Genomic DNA, 23,625 nt, shown 5'->3' with positions numbered 1-23,625 from the left:
ACGTGACTGAGCGACTGAACTGAACTGAACCCTTTAGCAGGAGCTTCCCAGGTGACACTAGTGGCGAAGAACCCGCCTGCCAGTGCAGGAGACAGAGGAGACGTGGGTTTGATCCTTGGTTTGGGAAGATTCCCTGGAGGAGGGCATGATAACCTACTCCAGTATTCTTGCCTGAAGAATCCCATGGACAGAGGAGCCTGGCGGCTATGATCCAGAGTCACAAAGAGTGGGACACAACTGAAGTGACTTAGCATGCACACATGCACCCTCTAACAACTTTACAACTGGAATAATTTTAACAACTAGAATACCAGTGGTTATATGCCGTTTCTTTTGCTTTTTATCTTGTTTCTGTTTCACTTATTTCCATAGTTGCTTAGGTCAGCACCTTTCCCCTCCACCTGCCCTATTTTTTATTTTATTTTTTGCCCTATTTTTTAATTGACTACTTATATTGCTCCTGTTGTCCTCAGCCCTTCAAACCAAAAGGCTTAATAGTCTTAAGTTCATTTTCTCTAGACACATTTCTTAGGCTGCTGCAGTCAAACATGACTTAATTAACTCACTATAATTAAATGACTTTCCTCCTTGTGCTAACAGATATAATACTCAGAAACTTATTTTGGTTGTATAGCCTTTTTTTTTTTTTTGGTTTTATAAAGATTTTCTGTTGTGATAAGATACTCTGTTTTACATTTACAATTTTTTTTCCAGCGCTTGGTTTCCTGTGAATTGGGAATATTGTGTGAGTACTTAGTTTGGTAATGTCAACTCTTGTATTCTTGGCACAGCTATGATGTCATTTCATAATAAACAGAGTGTTGCCATCTAATTGGATTTAAAAAAGCACCCACACTCCACACTGTGTCTTAAATGGGTAACATTCGAAGTCCATTTTTTCGTTTTGACATAAGTGATAGATGCTGGTAATTAAATAGTAATAAAATGTGATATGACAGAATACATGGTACTTGAAATGCTTTTTAGTGACAATTATTTCACCAGAATTTGTAGCAGCTAAGTGGTGAGACCTCTGCTTGTAGTCTCTTTTGCTCCTACTCTGCTGCTGTATATTATAAAGGAATGAATGTGGCTGTGTTCTAGTAAAGCTGTTTATAGATACTGAAATTGGAATTTCATAGAATTTTCACGTCATAAAATACCTTGATATTTTTCTACCATTAAAAAAAAAAAAGTAGAAATTGGGGAGTTCCCTGGAGGTCCAGTGGTTAAGACTTCATGCTTTCACTGCAGTGGCCTGGGATTCGATCCCTGGTTGAGCAACAGCATATTAAAAAGCAGAGACATTACTTTACCGACAAAGATCCGTATAGATATAAATGACATGTAGATCAAAGCTATGGTTTTTCCAGTAGTCATGTCTGGATGTGAGAGTTGGACCATAAAGAAAGCTGAGCCCTGAAGAGTTGATGCTTTTGAACTGTGGTGTTGGAGAAGGCTCTTGAGAAGAGTCCCTTGGACTGCAAGGAGCTCCAACCAGTCAATCCTAAAGGAAATCAGTCTTGAATATTCATTGGAAGGATTGATGCAGTAGCTGAAACTCCAATCCTTAGGCCAACCGATGCGAAGAACTGACTCATCAGAAAAGACCCTGATGCTGGAAACTATTGAAGGCAGGAGAAGGGAATGATGGAGGGTGAGGGGGTTGGATGGCATCACTGACTGAATGGACATGAGTTTGAGCAAGCTCCAGGAGTTGATGATGGACAGGGAAGCCTGGCGTGCTGCGTGCAGTCCATGGGGTCACAAAGAGTCTGATGTGACTCAGCAACTGAACTGAACTGAGCAACTAAGATCCTACAAGATGTGCTGGCAGCCAAAAAAGAAAATGTAGAAACTGTTCTTAACGAATGTACAAAAATATGTTGGAAAAAAAAAATAGGTTGAGCTTTTTGACATTATTCGCTCACCTCCCAAGCATAGAAGACCCTGTATGCTCGACATGTTTGGCAGTATTTGCCTTTCTCTTCAAAACCATTCATAGTAAATTCACCAGTTTTGGATTCAGTCTTGGTGTGCCTTCTTGAAAGCAGAGAAGCTACTTGGAGCAAGACATTGTGCAGTTCTCTGTAGTAAGACCCTAAAGGGTTATTTGCCTAGCTGTCATAATCTCATCAGTTCCTAGTATTTTTTTTTTTAAATTAGGGAGTGGTTAGATTAAATTTATTCATTTATTGGCTACTTTGGGACTTGAATAGAAGACAGTGTCCCCTTTTGTTCACTTTTATTCAACTTACTTTTGAAACTAGAACACATTATTAATGAGAGATGGAGAGAGGAGAGTGTGTGTGTGTTAACTGGTTAGAATGTTAAAAGGTAGATGTATTGGAATAGTTCTTTAATCAGTGCATTGTAGGCAGTTCCCAGTTGTGTAGGAGTCATCAGGGGTTCCCTCAAGCTGACTCCTGTGAGCCCCGGTGCCCCTGCATTTAGAAGCAGGGAAAGAGGTTTCGGTTGATGTAATCTAGGATGAACTCCCAGAATGACCTGCAAGAATATCTACAAAAGTATTTTGAAAGAGTGAGTTCTTGTAAGTGCTGTGGTTTTATCGTTCATCAACTAAGTAAATATGGACCAACATTGTCATTAATTTGCTAAATGGTTTGACTGAATAGTAATTTCTTCTGGTAACTCTTATCCTATTCGTTTTAACAGTAGGTTTTTGTTGCCTCTTTGTGATGTTAATTATCTGATAACCTTTGGTATAGGTCAAGAGTTTATTGCTTGTGTCTTCAATTTACTCAGCAGACACATATCAGTGTTAGGTAATAGACTTTGCAGCCCTGTGAGTATTAACAGACATAATGATATGCTTGTCTAGGGTAACACCAAGAAACAGTACCTGACCCAGCCTAGGTGAGCCCAGGACAGCTTGCTGGGGAAGGAGACCCTCCTAAGATTGAGTTTGGTTGAGAGGGTAGGAGGCTGAGGGCCTGACATGTACTGAGAGACTGGCTAAATAGGCAAGTCTTCAGCTATGTGCAAACCACAGGTTTCAGAGAAAGCTAAGGTGGGTATCCTTGATTGAGTAAATGAATAAGTGAAAAAAGAAAAGATTAATGTCAAGATTGCATCTTCAGATTATTTAATTCTTGGGTACCTTCCTACTCTGGGCTTCCCAGGTAGGGCTAGTGGTAAAGAACCATCCCCTGGAGGAGAGCATGCAAGTCACTCTAGTATTCTTGCCTGGAGAATCCCATGGACAGAGGAGCTGACAAGCTATGGGCCATAGGGTCGCAAAGAGTCAGACACCACTGAAGCAACTTGGCTTTAGTATTTTGAATGAATGATAAAACTTAAACTAGGAGTGAGGATGTTAACTGCATACTGAGTTTGCTGATGTTGGAACTTTGTTTTTCTGTTTGATATAATGCTGCATTGCTTTGATACTTGGCCGTGTTAATGTTTAGATCAGGAAATATATAAACACTTGGATCTGAAAGGTTTTCTTGTGCTTTGAGGGATGAATGTGGGGAGTTGTTTTAACTTGAAGTGTATTTGTTACATTTATCAGTAGTTCAGCCTACTTGAAAGTTTTGGTTTAAAGCATCTAATTCTTCTGAAGTTATTCTCCAAGTTGAATTATGGAGTTTGCAAATTCAGCCTGTATAATGCAAACCATAGCACCTGAAATACTGCCAGTGAAAGGTATCAGATTACAAGAGGAAGGTTTTAGCTTTCCCTACTGCAGCCTTACTGTAAGGAGGTGGGGTGAATGAAAATGAGTTTAGGAGACAGACAGAGACCCTCAAGCCAGTGTACTTTGAGAGAGAATCCTGTGTCCACTTGGAGTGAAGTTGAGAGCTAAAGGAGAGTTTCTGCTTATAGATTCCAAGCATCTGTATTTCAAGGTTCAATCTGCGAGGTTTGGGTAGCTATTTCATCACTGCTTATTTCTTCTCATTTCAGAGTTGTATTCTGACTTGGTAAATTTGGAGAAGCCAGTGGCCCTGCGTCTGTCTGGGGTGTGCTGCAAGTCAAATCATTGTTCAGATAAGGTAAATGCATGATGGTAAAAGGAAGTAATAGTAATTTTAGTGCCTTCTAAAACCAGTCTTATGCTTTTTATCCAGAAGATTCCTTTTGAGTTTTTAAATAGCATGTTTATTCACTTGGACTTATTAAAAAAGATCAGCCATAAACTTGACACATATATAGCCCCTGTTAATAGTTTGGGGAACAGACCCTTTTTATGCATATGTTCTTGGATATGTGTAATCAAAATTGGAGTTGTGCTTTTTTGTCACCTGGTTCATGTTTTAATATTCTGTTTGCAGTTTTAAATGACTCATGATATCTCATCATTGGATGTTCCATATAATTTATGTAACTAGTTCCTTTTTGGTAAACATTTTAGGCTTTTCTCTCAGTTTTCCATGTCTTAGATAACTATGTGACGAATATGAATAAATTCATGTATAGAGTAGATTTCCCCCCATAGTATGCTTTCTTTTCTTAAATTTTAAAGAACATTTTATATATTAATTTAAGGCTTTTTTTGTTTCACTTTTTTAATTAATACATGTACAAAAATCCTGTACATAGTCATGTCAGACTATCAGCTCCACAGGGCCTTTTTTTTTTTTTTTTTTTTTTAAAGTTGTAGCGGGTGAACTCTTGGTTGCAACATGTGGGATCTAGTTCCCTGACCAAGGATCAAAACTCCAGGCCCCTTGCATTGGGAGTGCAGAGTCTTAGCTACTGGCCTACGAGGAAAGTCCCTTCAGAAAGCATTTGATGAAAAACAAGCCCTCCCACCCCGTTCCCAGTCCCTAGAAGCAGTCATTTCCAACTCTCCACTGTTTCTTTGGTATTACCTCTAAATAGTCAGCTTATTTTGCTGCTTACGGATTTTCCAGTTTGGGGTATTATCTATTCCTGCGTTGGATAGTGGTAGAATTCTCTGACTTCCTCACATACCCATATTTATTGTCACTCTGACTGTAATGTAGTTTTGTTTAGAGAGCAGTATTCACTGTTAACAATATTGAGTTTATGTATAACTTATTCACAGCTAATTCACATTGTATGCTGTGTGTGGTTTATTTTATTTGTACAACTGGGTGTTTTCCCTTTTGTTAATATTTATCTTTTTCTGGTCTGTTTTGCTTAGTTTCTGTGTTGTTATTATTAATTTCTTTCTAAACTCTACCTAGAAGTGTAAATCTTCCTCAATACTTGAAACATTTTGGTTATATTATAAATTTTATCTTAGAGATATTTTCTAATCTGCTTCATTCTGAGCATGTGCTTTAACTAGGGAGCTGGGATGTTGTTATGCCAACATCATCCAGGTGATTTTTCCTCCTGGTTTTGTTATCTTTTCCCATGTCCTATCCCTTTCCTTTTTGATACAATCTTATTTTGAAGGAACCACTTCTCCATTAGCTTTCTGAGAAAGGGCTATACAACAGGTAAGTTTTTTGGACATACATGTCTTGAAAATGCCTTTATATTGCCCTTCTGTTGATCATTACTTTGGCTAGGTATAGATTTCTGGTTTGGAAATAATTTTCCTTCAGAATTTTGAAAATACTGCTCTGTTGCCTTTCACTTTCACTATTGGTGAGATGTCAGTTACATTTGCATATAACCTGTTTGTAACCTCTGAAACTTCTTTTTTCCAGTATTCCCAGTGTTCTGAAGTTTCATAATGATGTCCTTGGTGTGGCTGTTTTCATCTAATGTGCCGGCCACTCCAGGGACTGAAACTTATGTCACTCAGTTCTGGGATATTTTCCGAAATTATGTCCTTGATTTTTCTCTCCTTTATTTTCTGTACTCTTTTTCTGGAATTAATTGGATATTGGATCTTTTGGGCTGATTCTCTAATTTTAACTTTATTTCTGCTATTTCCATCTCTGTGTTCTTTGTTCTTTGGGAAATTTCCTTGGTTGTGTTTTCTAATATTTGTTGTATTTTTTTCACTTGTGTTCATATATTTTATTTTTATATGTATACTTTTTTTATAGTCAAGATTTTTGTTTAGTCAGTCCAGCTTCTTCATACAACTCTGAACAGCCTCACTGCCTACAAAATACTGTCTACAAAATGCCCTTCACACATTTGCAGAAACTTTTGCCTTTCTACAGCTACCAGGACAAACTGGCAATAAGTAGTTGGTTCTTTAAATTTTCTCATGTGAATCAGGGATTCTGTTTGCAATAAATTACAAACGACTTTTTTCCTCATCTGTCATGAAGGCTTTTTAATTTGCTGGCATCATGGATGATAAGTTATTTTTAAGTTTTATTTTAGTGTGATAAGAACACTTAAGATGAAGTCTACCCTCTTAGCAGATTTTTAAGTGTAGAGTACCTTGTTGACTATAGGTACAGCGTTATATAACAGATCTCTTAAGCTTATTCATCTTTCTTAACTGCAACTTGATTCACATTGATCAGTAACTGGCCATTTCCCCCTTTTCCCACTCCCAAGACAAGTCTGCTCTTTGAATTTATAAATTTATTTATTTTAGATACCTCATATCAGATACCTCATGTAAGGAATCAGCAGTTTTTGTTTTTCTGTTACTGGCTTATGTCACTTAACATAATGTCTTCAAGGTTCATGTGTGTTGTTACATATTGCAGAATTCTTTTTTAAGACTGAGTAATATTTCATTCCATCTATCACATTTCTTTTATCTGTTTACCTGTTAATGGACATTTAGGTTTTTTCCACATCTGGGCTGTTGTAATAGTGCTGTAGTGGACATAGGCATGCTAACATCTCTTTGAGATCCTGATTTCAGTTCTTTTCGGTAAATATCCAGAAGTGGAATTGATGGATATGTATTCTTATATTTTTAATTTCTAAGAGCTCTCTCTTGTTCTCTGAATGAAACAGAGGTGAAATAGTATTTCAGATGGTGGACAGTTTCCTCATGTAAAATGGGAGTAATAAATAAGTGAATATATATATATATATGTATAAAGCATTTAGAGATGTGCCTGGCTACTATTCTATTATTATTGTCCTTTTATGATGGATGCAGTTTTATCTTTGAGAAAATTAATGATAATATTTTTAGCATATTTAGACCTATCAAATAGACAGTAGTATTTTCTTTTTTTAGTGTCTTGCTTTTTTACATTTCTTTAGTATATCTGGAATTTTAGTTTTGTTTATGGTAAGAAGAAGGACTCTTAACATTTTGTATTAACTCGTTGATCAGTTGTCTCAACTATTCATCGGAGAAGGCAATGGCATCCCACTCCAGTACTCTTGCCTGGAAAATCCCATAGACAGAGGAGCCTGGTAGGCTGCAGTCCATGGGGTCGTCCATGGACACGATTGAGCAACTTACTTTGACTTTTCACTTTCATGCATTGGAGAGGGAAATGGCAACCCACTCCAGTGTTCTTGCCTGGAGAATCCCAGGGACAGGGGAGCCTGGTGGGCTGCCGTCTGTGGGGTCGCGCAGAGTCGGGCACGACTCAAGCAACATAGCAGCAACAGCAGCAGCAACTATTCATTTATCCTTTTTTCTAGTGTTTTTTTTTTTTTCCTAGTGTTTTGAAAAGTCACCTTTTTGAGAGTGTATTAATAGGGTATATTTTTAAATATACCCTTTGTGTTTTGTTCTATTTATTTGTATAATCTTGTACAAGTAGTGATTTTATTATGAGTGCTTTATTTCACCTTAAATAAACCTTTCTCCTTTCTCCAGACTCAGCAAGCAAAATATACTTGAAATTTCCATACTTATTGTTTTTCACTATGTGGAACTATGACAGTTCTTCAAGAGACTTTAGTACTGGAAAACAAAAACTAGAAGGGCTTAGGCAGGGCCCTTACATAGGAAGCCAGTTGCATACTTCAAAAAATAAGCTTACTAGATTTTCCCCTCTAAGATTCTTTTAGAGTCTTTGAAATCTGCTTTTGAGTTTTTTGATTCATTCAGTCAGTATATCCTTGAGTGCTTGTTACTGTGTCTATTCTCTATGCTGGGGTTAATCAGCAGTGAGCAAGACAGACAGGATTCCTGTTCTTGGGGAGCTTACATTCTAGTTTGGGAAGGCAGATAAGATCGTTTCAGGTTTCCTTAGTGTTAGGAAAGAAGTAGGGCTACAAAATTAGAGTGGCGTGTCATTAGGTAGAATGCTAAGGAAGAGAGACATCTTTGAGTTGGGTGATAAGCTGAGATCTGAAAGATGAGAAGGGAGCCAACCATTCTGTAGACTGCAGAAGTGTGTTCGTAGCAGGAACGGCCGGTATAAAGGTGCCGAGACTGTAGATGCTTGTAAGTGTTCAGGAACAGAAATAAGGCCTTTGTGGCTCCAGTGTAGTGACTGAATGGGGAGAGAGTGGTTTGAGATGAAGCTGAAGAAGTAGGCATAGGGGCCAGATAATTTAGAATCTTGAAATTATGGGAAACTGGAGCTTTCATATATAAATCTGATGAATTCGATTTTGTTCCTTTAAAAAAAATACAAGATGTTCTAGAAAATAATTAGACGTATTTCTTTATGTAGTTAATATATTCATTATGAGCCGGAGAGGGGAGTTGCACTGGTCACATGTATCTGAACTGAGTTCTTTGTTTATTTTTTAAAATATTTGCTTGGCTTTGCTAGGTCTTAGTTGCAACATGCAGGATCTTTAGTTGTGGCATCTTTGGTTGCAGCATGTGGGATCTAGTTCTCCTGACAAGGAATTGAACCTGATCCCCCTGCATTGGGAGAGTCACCCTGAAGGGTCTTAGCCTCTGGACCACCAGGGAAGTCCCCTGAACTGAGTTCTGGTTGAGTGTTTTGATCTATCTGGGCTTGGAATAGTTAGGCAGTCTCTAAATTTAGATAACTTTGTATAGTGCCTTAATTAATTCATTTTAGATGAAAGCAGCAGGCTGGGTTCTTGATTTCTTTTGTAGACCCAGGTGACTGGTAAGATCTGGAATGATAGCATATCTTGAAGTTATTTTTCATTTTTGTTGTGTGTGTGTGTGTGTGTGTGTAAGACATCCCTCTCTTTTTTTCTCCCCTCAACTTATCTGGTGAAGTGCAGAAACAGACATCAGGTTTTCCGTCAACAGGAAAGTGAGGAATGAATGAAGTGAATGAAGACTAGAAACAACAAAAATAAATGATGAATTTAAAAGTGACTAATACTGAATAAGGTTCAGAACTTGAGCATTTGAAGAGACATAATCATTGTTCTTTGGGACAGTACCATCCAAGAGAAGTCCATTGTGAGCCATATACGTAATATCAAATTTCCTAGCAGCCACATTAAGGTAGTAAATACAAAGCAGCAGATGAAATTAATGGTATGTTTTATATAATTTAATATATCCAAAACATTCTCATTTCAGCATATAATTAATATAAAAATGATGAATGAGACGTTGTGCATTCTGAGTTTTGTACCAGGTCTTTGAGGTCCTGTGTTTTATACCTGCACCGCGTCCCGGCTCAGGCCGGCACACTTCAGCCGCATGTATGGGCCTCTGCAACTCTCAGGGCTCCTCCTTCTGCAGGAGGGGTAGATTGGCATGGTGTAGTTACTGAGGTGACCCTGCGATGTTCATGATTCAAAGCAGTGTAGTTGTAACATATAAGGAGATAAATTAAAACATATATTTTCCCCTCTCTCAATCTCTGTGTGATGAACTTGTTTGGGAAGATATTTGATCCTGTAAAGATATCTCTATAAACAGTACTAAACAGCTTATCTCCTAAGAGAGTTGTAAACAGACCTACTTAATGTAGAACAAGCTTTATGTAGAACTCTGTGTAAGTAGCAGCTGTCTATGTACTGATGGTGGGATGATTACTTGATGAAGAGAGACCAGAGATCTAATCCTTGGAATTTGTAAAGTGTGTACATAAGTCAGTGGTTTAGAATTCCTTTCTCAGTTTCCTGAAAGTATCTTGATAGATCATTGTTGTTCAATTCCTAAGTCGTGTCTGACTCCTTGTGACCCCCTGGACTGCAGCACGCCAGGCTTCTCTGTCCTTCACTGTCTCCCTGAATTTGCTCAAACTCATGTCCATTGAGTCAGTGATGCCATCCAACCATCTCATCCTCTCTCGTCCCTTTCTCTCTCTCGCCTTCAATCTTTCCTAGCATCAGGGTCTTTTCCAATGAGTGAGCTCTTCACATCAGGTGGCCAAAGTATTGGAGCTTCAGCCTCAGTCCTTCCAATGAATATTCAGGCTTAATTTCCTTTTGAATTGAGTGGTTTGATCCCCTTGCACTCAAGAGTCTTCTCCAACACCACAATTCAAAAGCATCAGTTCTTCGATGCTCAGCCTTCTTTATGGTTCAACTTCACATCAGTACATGACTCCTGGAAAAACCATAGCTTTGACCATACAGACCTTTGTCAGCAAAGTGGTGTCTCTGCATTTTTTTTTTTTTTTCTTTATGCAACCCCCCAGCTCCACACCCGTGTCTCTGCATTTTAACATAGCTTTTTTCCAAGGAGCAAGTGTCTTTTAATTTCATGACTGCAGTCACCAATCTGCAGTGATTTTGGAGCCCAAGAAGGTAAAATCTGTCACTGTTTACCTGTCTATTTGCCATGAAGTGATGGGGCCATGAAGTGATGGGGCCGGATCCCATGATCTTAGTTTTTTGAATGTTGAATTTTAAGCCAGGTTTTTCTCTCTCCTCTTTCACCCTCATCAAGAGGCTCTTGAGTTCCTCTTCACTTTCTGCCATTAGAGTAGTATCATCTGCATATTTGAGGTTATTTCTCTTGGCAGTCTTGATTCCAGCTTGTGATTCATCCAGCCCAGCATTTCACATGATGTACCCTGCATAGACGTTAAATAAGCAGAGTGACAGTATACAGCCTTGATGTACTCCTTTACAGTTTGGAACCAGTCTATTGTTCCATGTCTGGTTGTAACTGTTTCTTGACCTGCATACAGGTTTCACAGGAGGCACGTAAGATGGTCTGGTATTCCCTTCTCTTAAAGAATTTTCCACAGTTTGTTGTGATCCACACAGTCAAAGGCTTTAGCGTAGTCAGTGAAGCAGATGTTTTTTCTGGAATTCCCTTGTTTTTTCTGTGATCCAGTGGATGTTGGCAGTTTGATCTCTGGTTCCTCTGCCTTTTCTAAACCCAGCTTGTATATCCAGAAGTTCACGGTTCATGTACTGTTGAAGCCTGGCTTGAAGAATTTTGAGCATTACCTTGCTAGCATGTGAACTGAGCACAGTTGTGTAGTAGTTTGAACGTTTTTTGGCATTGCTCTTCTTTGGTATTGGAATGATAGATGGACTTTTTTAAAAGCTCTGATTGCAATGTGTACCACTGATTCAGTCCAAGGTCGTTGTCTTTTTTTCTTCTTTTTTTTTTTGATTGGAGGAAGCCCAAGGTCTTAATAATTTCATTAAAAAAAATAGTTGTATTATGATTGGCTGTTTTAACTTAGTTTTTAAGAAGGTTTATCATAATGAGAACCAGAAGGAGGCCATAGGTGATTAGTTAACATAGCCTGTAGTGTCTTTATTACGTTAGAAAAGCTGAGGGTTCCTCTAAAAAATAGGAATGTTGTGTTCCCCAGTGATAACACATTTGAAATAAGAACAAAAATTGCTGTCACCCTCCCCTCGGGATTTAGGAGAGGAGCCTCTGGGGTCAGTCAAAGATAATATTTAAGTTGCTGACTGTGCTTTTCATTCTGTTTCTCTAATGATGAAGGGTTAGTTGCATAGATGGTCCTGAGCCTAATAGATACCCATTGAGCAAATTTTAGAAGATATCACAAGTCATGTACACTGGGTCCGTTGAGGTAAGTTCCAAATGAATGGCCCCTCAGTTTGCTATCGATTTTTCCCTGCTACCGTTCATCAGCAAAGGGCTTTATTCTTCAAAGGTCAGGACCTTAAAATTTGACCTTTTCTTGCTTCTCTGAACCTCTTCAGTGCAACACGTGCCAGTTTAGCCAGTATAAAACACTTTATTGTTTTGTGTAGGAAGATACCTGATTGCTTACTAATATATTAGCAGGAAAGTAGAATCAGTGGTGAAATCTATTTTCTCTTAGAGACGTTTCTAAGTATCTCCCTGTCACCAGTCTAGGGTTGCAGCTGAACATAGCAAGGTGTGAAGTCACTTGTTGAATTCCAGGCAATTTACACTTTTTGTATACTTCTTAATTCCTGTGGCAGTCTTATGAGGTGTAGGCCACATTTGGAAGATGAGGAGAGTAAGTATCTTGTCCAGCTAATAGGTGGAGCCCACAAATTTGAACCCAGTTAATTTTTTTGGTGCCAAAGCCACTACTTACTGCAGAACCTAGCCCAGTATTATAAAGTGACTCTGTTGGGTTCTGTTCATTTGGGACATGATACTTAGATTGATAATCTATTTCAGCATAGTCCCTCACTTTTACCACCTTTATATCCCTATCTTGGAATAGCATGTTATGGAAAACACTGAATGAAACCTGGATTCTAGTCCTAGCTGTTTGCTTACTGTGTATTGAGATAATGGATTCTTTTTCCATTGAGCAGGGATTTCCCAATTACTTGTCTGCTTTGATCCTCTTAAAATTGTGAGATGTGGATACCACTGCCTTTGTCTTTTCTTAAAAAATTATTTTTTATTTTTGGCTGCACTGGGTCTTCATGGCTTCGCGTGGGCTTTCTCTGGTTGTGGTGGGCAGGGGCTGCTCTTCACTGTGGTGCGTGGGTTTTTCACTGTGGTGATGTCTTATTGCAGAGCACAGGCTCCAGGGGCTCAGGCTTCAGTAGCTGCAGTGTGCAGGCTCTAAGGTGTCTGGGCTCAGCAGTCGTGGCTCACGGGCCCTGGAGCGTGGGCTCAGTAGTTGTGGCGCGTGGGCATAGTTGCTCCGTGGCATGTGGGATCTTCTCAGACCAGAAGTCAAACCCACTTCCTGCATTGGCAGGTGGATTCTTATCCCCTGTTCCATCCCTAGTCGGGGAACTATGATCCTACATGTCTTCCCACTTCAGCGCCTCACCAGAAAAAGAGTTCCCCAAACCACCATCATTCCAGCAATAACCCCGCCTTGCGATGGCTCTATCAGGGTTTACTCAGGCCCCGTGCGGGCCTCTGCGGAGCATGCGCACCCTTCAGCTCGGCTCACGTCTCCGCGGGAACTCTTGTCTTTTGTTTTTAATAAACTTTTTGTTTGAGAATAGTTTAAGATTAACAGGAAATTGCAAGAATTGTACAAAATTCATGTATTGGTTTGCTAGGGCTGCCATATAAAGTAGCACAGACTGAGTGGCTTAGACAACAGCAATATATCGTCCCACAGATCTGGAGGCTAGAAGTCAGAAATCAAGAGCTTGGCAGGATTCGTTCCTTCTGAGACCTGGGAGGGAAGGATCTCTTCCAGGTGTCTCTCTTCGGCTGGTAGATGGCCATCTTCTCCCTGTATCTCTTCATAGCATCTTCTCTGCATATCTCTATGTCCAGATTTCTCCTTTTTTATAAGGACACCAGTCATATCTCTGTAAAGACCCTATCTTCAAATGAGGTCCGGGTACTTGGTGTTAGGACTTCAACATATATTAAAAAAAATATATAGGGTTAGGGAAACAGTAATAGTCTCTGTATTTCCTATACCCAATTTCCTCTATTATTAACATTTTATGTTAATATGATACGTTTGTCACAGTTAATGAACCAGTATTGATACCCTATTATTAATTAAACTGTAAGCCCTGTTTGGAACACATAAGAAAACTTCAAGGACGAGTATTTTTTTGAAAATGATACGCACACTAATCTTAACAAAGTAACTATAAAATACAGAGATTGTGAAACCTGTCTTAGTGAGAAAGCAGAACAATTTTAAAAATTGTGACAGGCTTGTGTTTTCACCTTTCCAGTAGTCAGCACTTGGTGCAGTGTCCTGTTCATGCTTGTGAAGCCCAGTCTACAGCCTGAAACTTCAGAAGTTAGGCTGTGTGTTCAGTATTCACCACATCTAACAAATGAATGAACTGAAATCTGTACAGATGGTTACTTTCCTAAAGTCCCCCAGAATGCCTCTTTTATTCCAGGTCACTTCCTTTTGTGTCGTTTTCTTAGATAAACCATATATTTAAGACAGAGTACAGGCAAACACAGTTGAATTTACCCCCTGCATACTTCTTACTCCTTCTAGGAGGCATACTTATAATAGAAGAAATCGATGTATAAAATTGTTTGCATACAATTTCTTTTACTAGTTTTTTTTCAAATTGGTGGTTAAGACCTATGTTTATTACTTGTGTGTAGTTTTCAGAATTTTCCAGCATTGATTGATTATGTTACCTTCTGTGAATATTATATAATATCCCAGCGATCTTAAGATCTTCATATGTTTTTATTTCTCATTGGGAGAGAAACAGCAGTTTGATTGAATGAATAAAGGGGTTTCCCTGTAAAGGTTTGTCATTCTGATCTTGAATTTTTCAGTATTTTCTCTGGTGTTAAGAAAAACATTTATGAAACTCATTCCTGAGTGGAAATCAGGCCTGAAATAATTAATAGCATGCTGTATTCTGTGCGATATGGAAAATACCGTTCTCACTGCATTTTTCTTACCTTTCTAAGTTATTGAGAAGTAGTGTGGTCCTGTTTCTTTAAAAAGTGGAAGATGGAATGGGTGGAGTTTGCCAAGTCTTTGGAACTGAGAAACTTAATTCAGTCTCTGAAGAGCTGGAGGGAAATGTGACCTCTTACTGGCTCTGTGATGGAAAGAAGCTAGTGGCAGTATCCCTCGGCCTGACAGGAACCTGTTGCAGAGTCCTGACTCACTCTGGAAACTCCTTTTTCCCAAGTGAGATTGTGGTGCTGCCTGAATTTGGTGTATGTAGGTGGATTGCCCCCTTGCAAGTGATAGTTGAAGTACAGTCAGAAGGTAAGTAGCCAAGTCCCTGGTCAGCTATTTTCAGACAGATGGACTAGTTTTTCTAAAATGGTAAAATATCTTACGAATCGTAAATGATTTCTTCTGTAGTAAATTTCAGAGGTGATGGGATGGAAGTGGAGGGATCATTCTCTTTTTTTTTTTTTTTGAAAGCAAAAAGTTCAACCCTCACCACTTAATTCCATTTTTTAGGATGGCTAAAGTCAGGATGAGGAATGTTCTGCTCACTTTGTGCAAACATATGAATTTTTTTTGTCAGTGGTAGAGCTGTTCCAAATCTTCATTTTATTGATGAAGCGTTGAGTTGAGTCTTGGTAAATTTCTCCATTTAATGTGCCTGAACACTTGCCCATTATTTATTTATTTTAGCTTTTCATTGCTCACCAGTGGCAGTGAAGATCAATTCTGCCTTGATCAGGATCTTGATATTTTTGGGGTGAAAGAGAGGGAAGAATGCAGTTTGCAACAGCCAAATAGGCTAGAGCAACATGTGGTATTTATTGATGACTGATGCTTGGGCTCAAAAGGAGAGATGTCAAGAAAACTTGTCTCTGAGGTAGGACGGGGTCTGTACTGGTCAGACAGGAGCCCGCAGTCCCACCCACCCACAGAACACAGATTTCTGGTGGCTTTTGGAAAGAACTCTGTCAAAAGAGGTCTTTTTGGCATTTGGCAGGCCAAAGCATCCAGTGTAAGTAGCTATACTGTTGGAAAGGGATTACTTCTTCTTCTCAAGTTGGAAGAGATGGCCAAAAGTCCTCATCATATTTTTTCTGTTTTGCTGTGCAGTTTATTATGAATTTTCTAAGCGATTAAATAATGCCGTGCTCCTGTTTGCTGTCTGGAGAAATTAGGTCTGGAAAAGGAGGGATAGAGATTGACTTTTGGAGGACTTGGAATTGAACCTTTGTGAATAAGAACTGGCTAATCCACCTGGCTAGAACTTCCCACATTGGCAGTATTCTTGATAAATTATCCATGTGTATCTTTATGTCAGGCTTTGCATTCCTTAATTGGTACACTTTTAAACTACTTCAGAGCTTACCCTTAGGGAAGCTTTCTTAATGCTTCTTAAGCATTAAGGAAATTTTTCTAATTTTCACTTTAAAAATTATCCCTGTGTCCATGGATAACTAACATAAATTAATTAATTTTTTTTTTTTTTAAGTAGTGAAAACACACAACAGAGTTGGGCCTTTTGCTGCAGTTACCTGTCATAAGAACCAAAGGCCAGATACTGTTTCTCTGAGGGTATATGCTTTCCTGGCTGTCCCTTAACCCTCCAGTTTGTGAACACAAAGGGGTCCCTGTGCTGAATTGTTCCTGTGAAGTTTTCCAGAGCTGGTTTCTCCTTTGAATTCTTTCCAGCCTGACAACAGCCATTAAGAAGAACAGTTGAGAATTTGTTTTGTAAACAGGTCCATTGTTAGCATAAGTAAACTAAAATATATGCTCTTATTAATGAAGGGTTATTTTCAGGGAAGTTGATAGTAAGGCTAGGATAAAAGCACATTGGTAAAAAAATTACCGTGTAATTTTTCCAACTGCCAAATAAACAGTTGAAGTGAGCTGACAATTTTTATGTGAATTTTGGACTCTGCAGAATTAGAAGCTTTAGCTTTTTTGCCTTGCTAACCCAAAAATGTAGTTTATTCATGTATATTTTCTTTTTCTCATCATAATTGCTCACTTATGAGGTAGTCCCACTTCTTAAAACAAGTTGATGAAACAACCCACCCACAGTATTTTGGACTACTCGTGTCGTGTAATTAGGAGGCAGTTTAAGATTGCACTTGGCAGTTTACTTTAAATGTGTTTGAACTGAAATCCGAGTCATTGTTTTGCTGATATAAAAGATCCCCTTTTTAGACTTATTTTCAGAGCACACAGGGAGCTGCATATAGATATGCACCATTTGGGTCCTCTCATTGCATGCCTGGGTTTTTTTTTCCCTCCTGCCATGCAGACTTGCAGATTCTCTGTTCCATGACCAGAGACTGAACCCAGGCCTCCACAGTGAAAGTGGCAAATCCTAACGCTAGACCATCAGGGAACTCCCACATGGCTGGATTTCTTAATGGAAGGATTCTCTCTCTTTTTTTTAACGGAAAAGGTATGGGGAAATAGGGGCTTCCCTGGTGGCTTATTGGTACAGAATCCGCTTGGCAATGCAGGATACGAGGTTTCGATTCCTGGGTTGGGAAGACTCCTTGGAGGAGAAAATGTCAACCCACTCTAGTATTCTTACTGGAATAATCCCATGGACAGAGGAGCCTGGTGGGCTATAGTCCATGGGGTCGCAGAGTCTGATGCTGAGTGAGTGAATGAGTGAGTGAGCTCATATACTTGGGGAAATAGCTGCAGAGACTGGCTATATCCACTTAGACTAATTAGGATTTTGATCATGAATTGAGCCCACCTGCGAAGAGTTGATAATTTTTTTAAAACTGGATGATGGATGCATTTGGGTTCCTTACACTATTTTTTTCTACTTTTGTGTATGTTTGATTCAATACCTCCATAATAAAAATACTAAAGAAAAAAATAGAGCCCAGTTGGCTATTCGGCTGGCCTGCCTTAGCCTTCTTTTAAGTAGTAAAAGAGGAAAAATATTCCACTGTAATAAAGTTTTCCTCAGAATGGACTTTGAATAGCTAAAGTGCAGTTTTATTTATTTAGAGTTATGTGGAAATTACTTGTCTGGATTTTTTAAATATCTCTGAAGAAAGTAGGTAGATGTTTGATTCCACATTAAGAGAATCAACGCCATTAACTCTATGAATGTTATTAACAATTTTTAAAAAAAGACTGGTAGGGGGAAGTCACCTGTAAATTCACTAGCTAAAAAAATGTATATGTAAAATAAGAGCACATGCTCCCATCCTGTCTGCTCCATTTCATGTCTTTCCCTTTTCCTGCCCCCTTCCTCTTCATGTCTTCCTTTCTGTTCCACAGAGGTAACCACTGTTAATAGTTTGCTCCATGTGCTTATGTAGATATGTTTTATGTGTATATCTGTACCTACACATTGAGGCTTCCCTTGTGGCTCAGCTGGTAAAGAATCCGCCTGCAATGCCGGAGGCCTGGGTTTGATCCCTGGGTTGGGAAGATCCCCTGGATAAGGAAAGGGCTACCCACTCCAGTATTCTGGCCTGGAGAATTCCATGGAGAATTCCGTGGGGTCGCAAAGAGTTGAACACGACTGAGTGACTTTCACTCACCTACATGTTAACACATTCAAAAAACATGTTCTACCAAATTACGTAGAGTATAATGTAAAAAAGTTAAAGAATTTTAGTACTGAACTCCAGAATAACTTTGATTTTGTAATATAGGTGAAGGTAAACCTTTTATTATATCGTTAAATTGTTTTCAGCAATAAAACTGCCCTTCTCCCCAAAGGATCCTTCTCTCCTTTTAGAAAGGTGCTCAATGCACATGTGGATATTTGCCTCTATAAATTTTAAGACCTCAGAATTGAAATTAGTATTATATTTGTGGGTTTATTTAATAATTCAAGAGAGCTGCTTAATAGAGTAAATGTCAGGAAGGGGTCTCTGAACTTAGATTTCTTCAGGGATATTGGGAGTGGGGTGTGAAGTCTTGGGAAAGTGTTACCTTAGAGATACCCATAGCTGCTCTTGATTCTCTTTCCCACTTTTACTCAGGAGAGGATAATCTCCAGAGGAGAGCATAAAATAGTAAACACATTTGATATGTCACCTGAGCTCTGCTTTCCTGCATCTATCCAGAGGCACACAGAGCACACAGTCAGGCCCAGTCCTTTGCCTACAACCCTTTATGAGCTGTGAGTTTCTTTCTTGGCTGATTTTTGGATCTGTCTTTTTTTAATTTTAGCCAGTTTGTTCAAGAATTTTCTACATCTTGCCTTTAGTGACTGTTGAGAGCAGGACTGTCTTGACTGGACTTGCTGGCGGCGGAGTTTCACTCTGACCTGGCACTGCTAATTGAAATGTGAATGTCTGCTAAAGACTGAGATCAGTGTGACCTTCTCTGCCTTTGAGGAAGATAGAGAAGGGATACGAATAAGCTCAACTTCTAGTTTAGCAGTAGTTATTAGGACTATGGTACATACTTAATTTTATCCTTGGATTGGATTGTTAATATTTGGTGAACTGATCTTTTATTATTCCTGCTTGTGTGATAAAGAGAGTGGAGAAGGAGGAGGAAGTGTGAAACAGGCCTGTTCATGAGCACACACTGAGTGTCCACTCCGTGGCCAAGGGCTGTGCATGAAAGGGAGAACGAATCAGACCTAATCTCTGACCGGTTAATTTTGTAGCCTCTTCGGTTTGATATCCTGAATTGTTAAGCTTAATTGGTTAGCAGCAGTACCAAATGTAGAGCCATCTATTTGGAAAAGTGCTGTCCTCTAGCGAGAGCAGAGATGGTAGTTCCTAGGGCAAGGGACAGGGAGTGGAGGCCCATGTGGGGTCAGTCCATTCTATTAGGGTTACGTTAGAGATCCGTAAATAGGGAAAAAGACTAATTTTAAGACCGATTGTAAAAGCAGGTGTTAGGTGGTAACTGTTGAAAATCAGTGTAATACAGTAGCATAAAGGACCCAAACCACTTGATCATCTCAATAAATACAGTACAAACATGAAAAAAAAAAATCCAACAGTTTTTCATAATAAAAGTATTTAACCAACTAGGAATAAAAGGAACTTCCTCAATCTAATAGTAGACATCTGTGAGAAAAACCTACAGGTATCATTGTACTTAAAGGTGAAAAGAAGACAGTGTTTTTGCCCCAGGTTCAGGAACAAGAGAAGGATGTCCACTTTCTTCTTTTCTGTTCAGCATTGTACCAGAAGTTCTAACCAGGGCAGTTAGGCATTAAAATGAAATAAAAGTCCTCTAACTCAGCCGGGGAAGAAGTAAAACTATCTCTTTTGCAGATGATATGATCTTATGTAGAAAATCTTAAGGAATCCATTGAAAACTAGTAGAATTAATATATGAATTCAGTAATGTTAAAGGATATAAGATGAGTATACAAAAATGAATTGTATTTCTATACACTAACGACTGCTTCCCTAGTGGCTCAGATGGTAAAGTATGCACCCGCAATGAGAGAGATCTGGGTTCGATCCCTGGGTTGGGAAGATTCCCTGGATGAGGGCATGGTAACCCATTCCAGGATTCTTGCCTGGAGAATCCCCATGGATAAAGAAGCCTGGCGGGCTACAGTTCATGAGGTCATAAAGAGTTGGACACGACTGAGTGACTAAGCACACACAGCAATGAACAATCAGAATGAAATAAAAAAACAGTTCATTTCCAATAGCATCAAAAAGAGTAAAATTCTGAGGGATTAATTTAACAAAATGAGCACAAAATTTGTACTCTGAAAAAAACTATAAACCCTGTGGAAAGATATCCCGCGTTCACAAGTTGGAAGACTTAATGTTGTGAAGATGACAGTTCTCTCCAAACTGATCTACAGATTCAAAACAATCTTTGACAAAATCTCAGCTGTTTGGTTTTTTTTCTTTTTTGTGTGCAAAAATTGATGTGCTGATGCTAAAATTTATCTGAAAGTGTAGGGGACTCAGAATAGCCAAAATTCTCTGAGCAGGAGGAGGTTGGAAAACCTGCACTTTTCTGATTTCAGAATATCCACAAAGCTACATTAATCAAGACTGGCATAAGGATTGACATACGGGTCAATGGAATAAAATTGAAGGTACAGAAATAAACCCTCAAAAAAAAAAAAAAAATAAACCCTCACATTTATGGTGAATTGATTTTTGACAAAGATGGCCAGTACATTTCAGTAGGATAAGACTAGTCTCTTCAACAAATAGTACTAAGAAATTTGGATATCCATATGCAAAAAAGTGAAATGGGATCCTTACCTCACACTGTAACATAAAATTTAAATCATAATGGATTATGGACTTAAATGGAAGAGCTAAAACTATAAAATTCTTTGAAGAAAACCTAGGAATAGATCTTTGTGACCTTGGGCAACATTCTTAAATATGACACCAAAAGCATAAGGAACAAAAGGACAAATGAGATAAATTGGACTTTAGAGAAAACCAAACAAAAGCTCTTTTCTGTAAAGGTCTGTGTCAAGAAAATGGAAGGACAACCTACAAATTGGGAGAAACTTTTTGCAAAGTATATGTCTAATATACCTGTTTCTATAATTTGGGATTCCCAGGTGGCGTTAATGGTAAAGAACTTGCCTGCCAATGCAGGAGATGTAAAAGATGCAGGTTTGATCCCTGGGTTGGGAAAATCCCCTGGAGGAGGGCATGGCAACCCATTCCATTATTCTTGCCCAGAGAATCCCATGGACAGAGGAGCCTCGCAGGCTACAGTCCATAGGGTCACACAGAGTTGGACTCTACTGAAGCAACTTGGCATGCATGCATGCATCCATCATTTATGAAGCTCAATATATAAATTATATATATATATATAATTATATATATATAAATATATAAATTATAGCTCAATAATAAAAAGACAGTAAGTGTTGGAGATTGAGAGAGATTGGAACCCTCATACACTGCTGTTGGGGAAATAAAATGGTATAGCTGCTTTGGAATATGTTTCTTATTATTAGTCTCTTGTTACATGAAGCTCTTTGTTCTCTACAGCTGGCTGTGGCTTTCCTAGTTTGGACTTTCTAAAATCATCCATAGCAGAAACATTTCTGCTATCTTGGGCAGACATGTTTCAGGCAGAGCCTGTTTCTATTTTTTGCATGTGAGTTAGCAGATAGGGGTGGGGAAAGAGAACTGTTGGCTGCTTTAGTTAAGCATTTCAGTTTTGCTGGTTTGTGAACCAAATATTTTAAGAGATAATTCTGCTTCAGAAACAGTTTTGTTTTGTTATTTTTAAGCTGATCAGATTGACAAGAAGCTGATAGATGGAGTACAACATGGGGGTAGCCTGTGTGGTAATGGTGAATCACTAGCACAATGTTGGGAAGATATGTGTTTGAATTTTGGACTTAACTAGCTGTAGCACTTTGGGAGCCTGGAGAAGGAAATGGCAACCCACTCCAGTACTCTTGCCTGGAAAATTCCATGTACTGAGAAGCCTGGTAGGCTACAATCCATGGGGTCGCAAAGTGAGATAATGCTGAAGGTTCATAGCTCTTTGTTTGGCACACGTGTTATTGATAAAGTGCCAGGGAATCAATTTCAGATGGTATGTATTTATTAGGAAAGCCAGTATTTGCCTAGGGTGTTTTCTGTTAGGCAGGTCCATCCAGAGACCAAACTTTAAGTTAGAAGGATCTTTGATGAACATACTCCAAATAGAGAAGCTAGACAGTCCTGAATAGTAAGTCCATCAGATCAGGGTAGCTGAATTGTCCTGCTTAAGTAAGTGATGAGTCCCATTTGTTCAGGATAATTCCAGTATAAAATACTTCCCCCTATTGTCACACAGGTATCCTGGAAACCTTAAATTGCTAGATACAAATAAATGTCACACCCCTGCCCCCAATCTGGCGGCTTCCTGGGTGCCTTAGTGATAAAGGATCTGCCTGCCAATGCAGGAGATGAGGATTCGATCCCTGGATCAAGAAGATCCCCTTGAAGAAGGAAATGGCAGTCCACTGCAGTGTTCTTGCCTGGATAATCCCCTGGACAGAGGGCCTGGTGGGCTACAGGTCTAAAGAGTCGGACGTGACTGAGCGATTGAGCACTCACATAGGCACCCCCAGCCTGCCTCAGACAGAGCAGGACAAAAGTCTCTGTTGGTCTCTAGACGGTATGCTAGCTTCTAGGTTTGACCTCTGTAGTCCCCCAACTTTTAGATAAATATTTTTTCTTTAAATTATTACTATGGGGACTTCCCTGGCGGTCCAGTGGTTAGGACTATGCACTGCCTCTGCTGAGGGCCCAGGTTCAATCCCTAGTTGGGGAACTAAGATCCCATGAGCTGCATGGCTTGGCCTAAACAAATGTATTTATGTTTGGTATGGGTTATTAAAGCATAGCCTTTTCTTTCTCAGACCTACAAGAAGATGCAGATTCCCATGTTTCAATTTCCCATCCCTATTCGTTCATTACTAAAAACTTGTTTTTTTATAAACCCAAGTCATAGTGTGTATCTTACGGAGTTTTACATCTTAAATTAGGGACTTACCTTAAAGGGATGCTAAGTCTTATGCCAAGATTTTTGCATTTCTATTTGGAAAGCTATTTCTTGGAGAGATTTCCATAGGTGATTGTTTTTATCCATTGTTTTGACTGTTAGTTTACTTTTAGAGGGTGGTGCTTATTGATCCTTTCCTGAAATTCTCTAGGCTTAGATCTTGTTTGTGTCCTGTAACCTAAATTAAGCAGATTAAAATAAATGTTCCTTTGTAACACTCTTTTCTTGAGTTAGTTGTGAGTCCTTTGAGTGAGAATTAGTAATGTAGGTTTCATGATACTAATATATTCTCATTACTTAAAACGAGAGGCAACTGTGTGTGCTTAATTGCTGCAGGGAAAGCAGGTGGTGCTAGAAGAGGTTGGTGTTTATCAGAATACCAGTACTTTGTTTGATTTTAGATTGGTTGTAATGTGGATACTGAAGTGATAGAGAAATGCTGTGAATATGCTTTTTAAGGTACACAAGATTCTTGAGGAAATGGAATATCCTATGAGGTAGTAAGTTTGATATTAATGGAAATGAGAGAACGGAAAAAAGTGGTTTGCCCAGCAAAGGCCTGTACATACATTAAGTACGCAGTGGAGTCATTGAAAACAGATACTCAGAGAGCACA

General features: G+C 39.0%; 1 protein-coding gene across 7 annotated transcripts in view; it reads left to right on the top strand.

The window, feature by feature from the left end:
* The window catches only part of THRAP3 (thyroid hormone receptor associated protein 3), a 69,940-nt gene that overhangs the window by 22,610 nt on the left and 23,705 nt on the right, over positions 1 to 23,625 (top strand). For 5 of the 7 annotated variants that reach the window (XM_043461890.1, XM_043461884.1, XM_043461885.1 and 2 more), the window contains one exon: positions 3,931 to 4,019. The exons of 1 other annotated variant lie outside the window; for it this stretch is intronic. The gene's annotated coding sequence lies outside the window, so the exon portion shown is untranslated. Of the gene's footprint in view, positions 1 to 3,930; positions 4,020 to 14,831; positions 14,856 to 23,625 lie in introns of those variants that run through there. One more of the 7 variants, XM_043461889.1, reaches the window with a different exon arrangement.

Source organism: Cervus canadensis, chromosome 2 (genome assembly GCF_019320065.1).
Source record: "Cervus canadensis isolate Bull #8, Minnesota chromosome 2, ASM1932006v1, whole genome shotgun sequence".
Lineage (NCBI taxonomy): Eukaryota > Metazoa > Chordata > Mammalia > Artiodactyla > Cervidae > Cervus > Cervus canadensis.
This window is presented reverse-complemented; position numbering and strand designations above follow the sequence as displayed.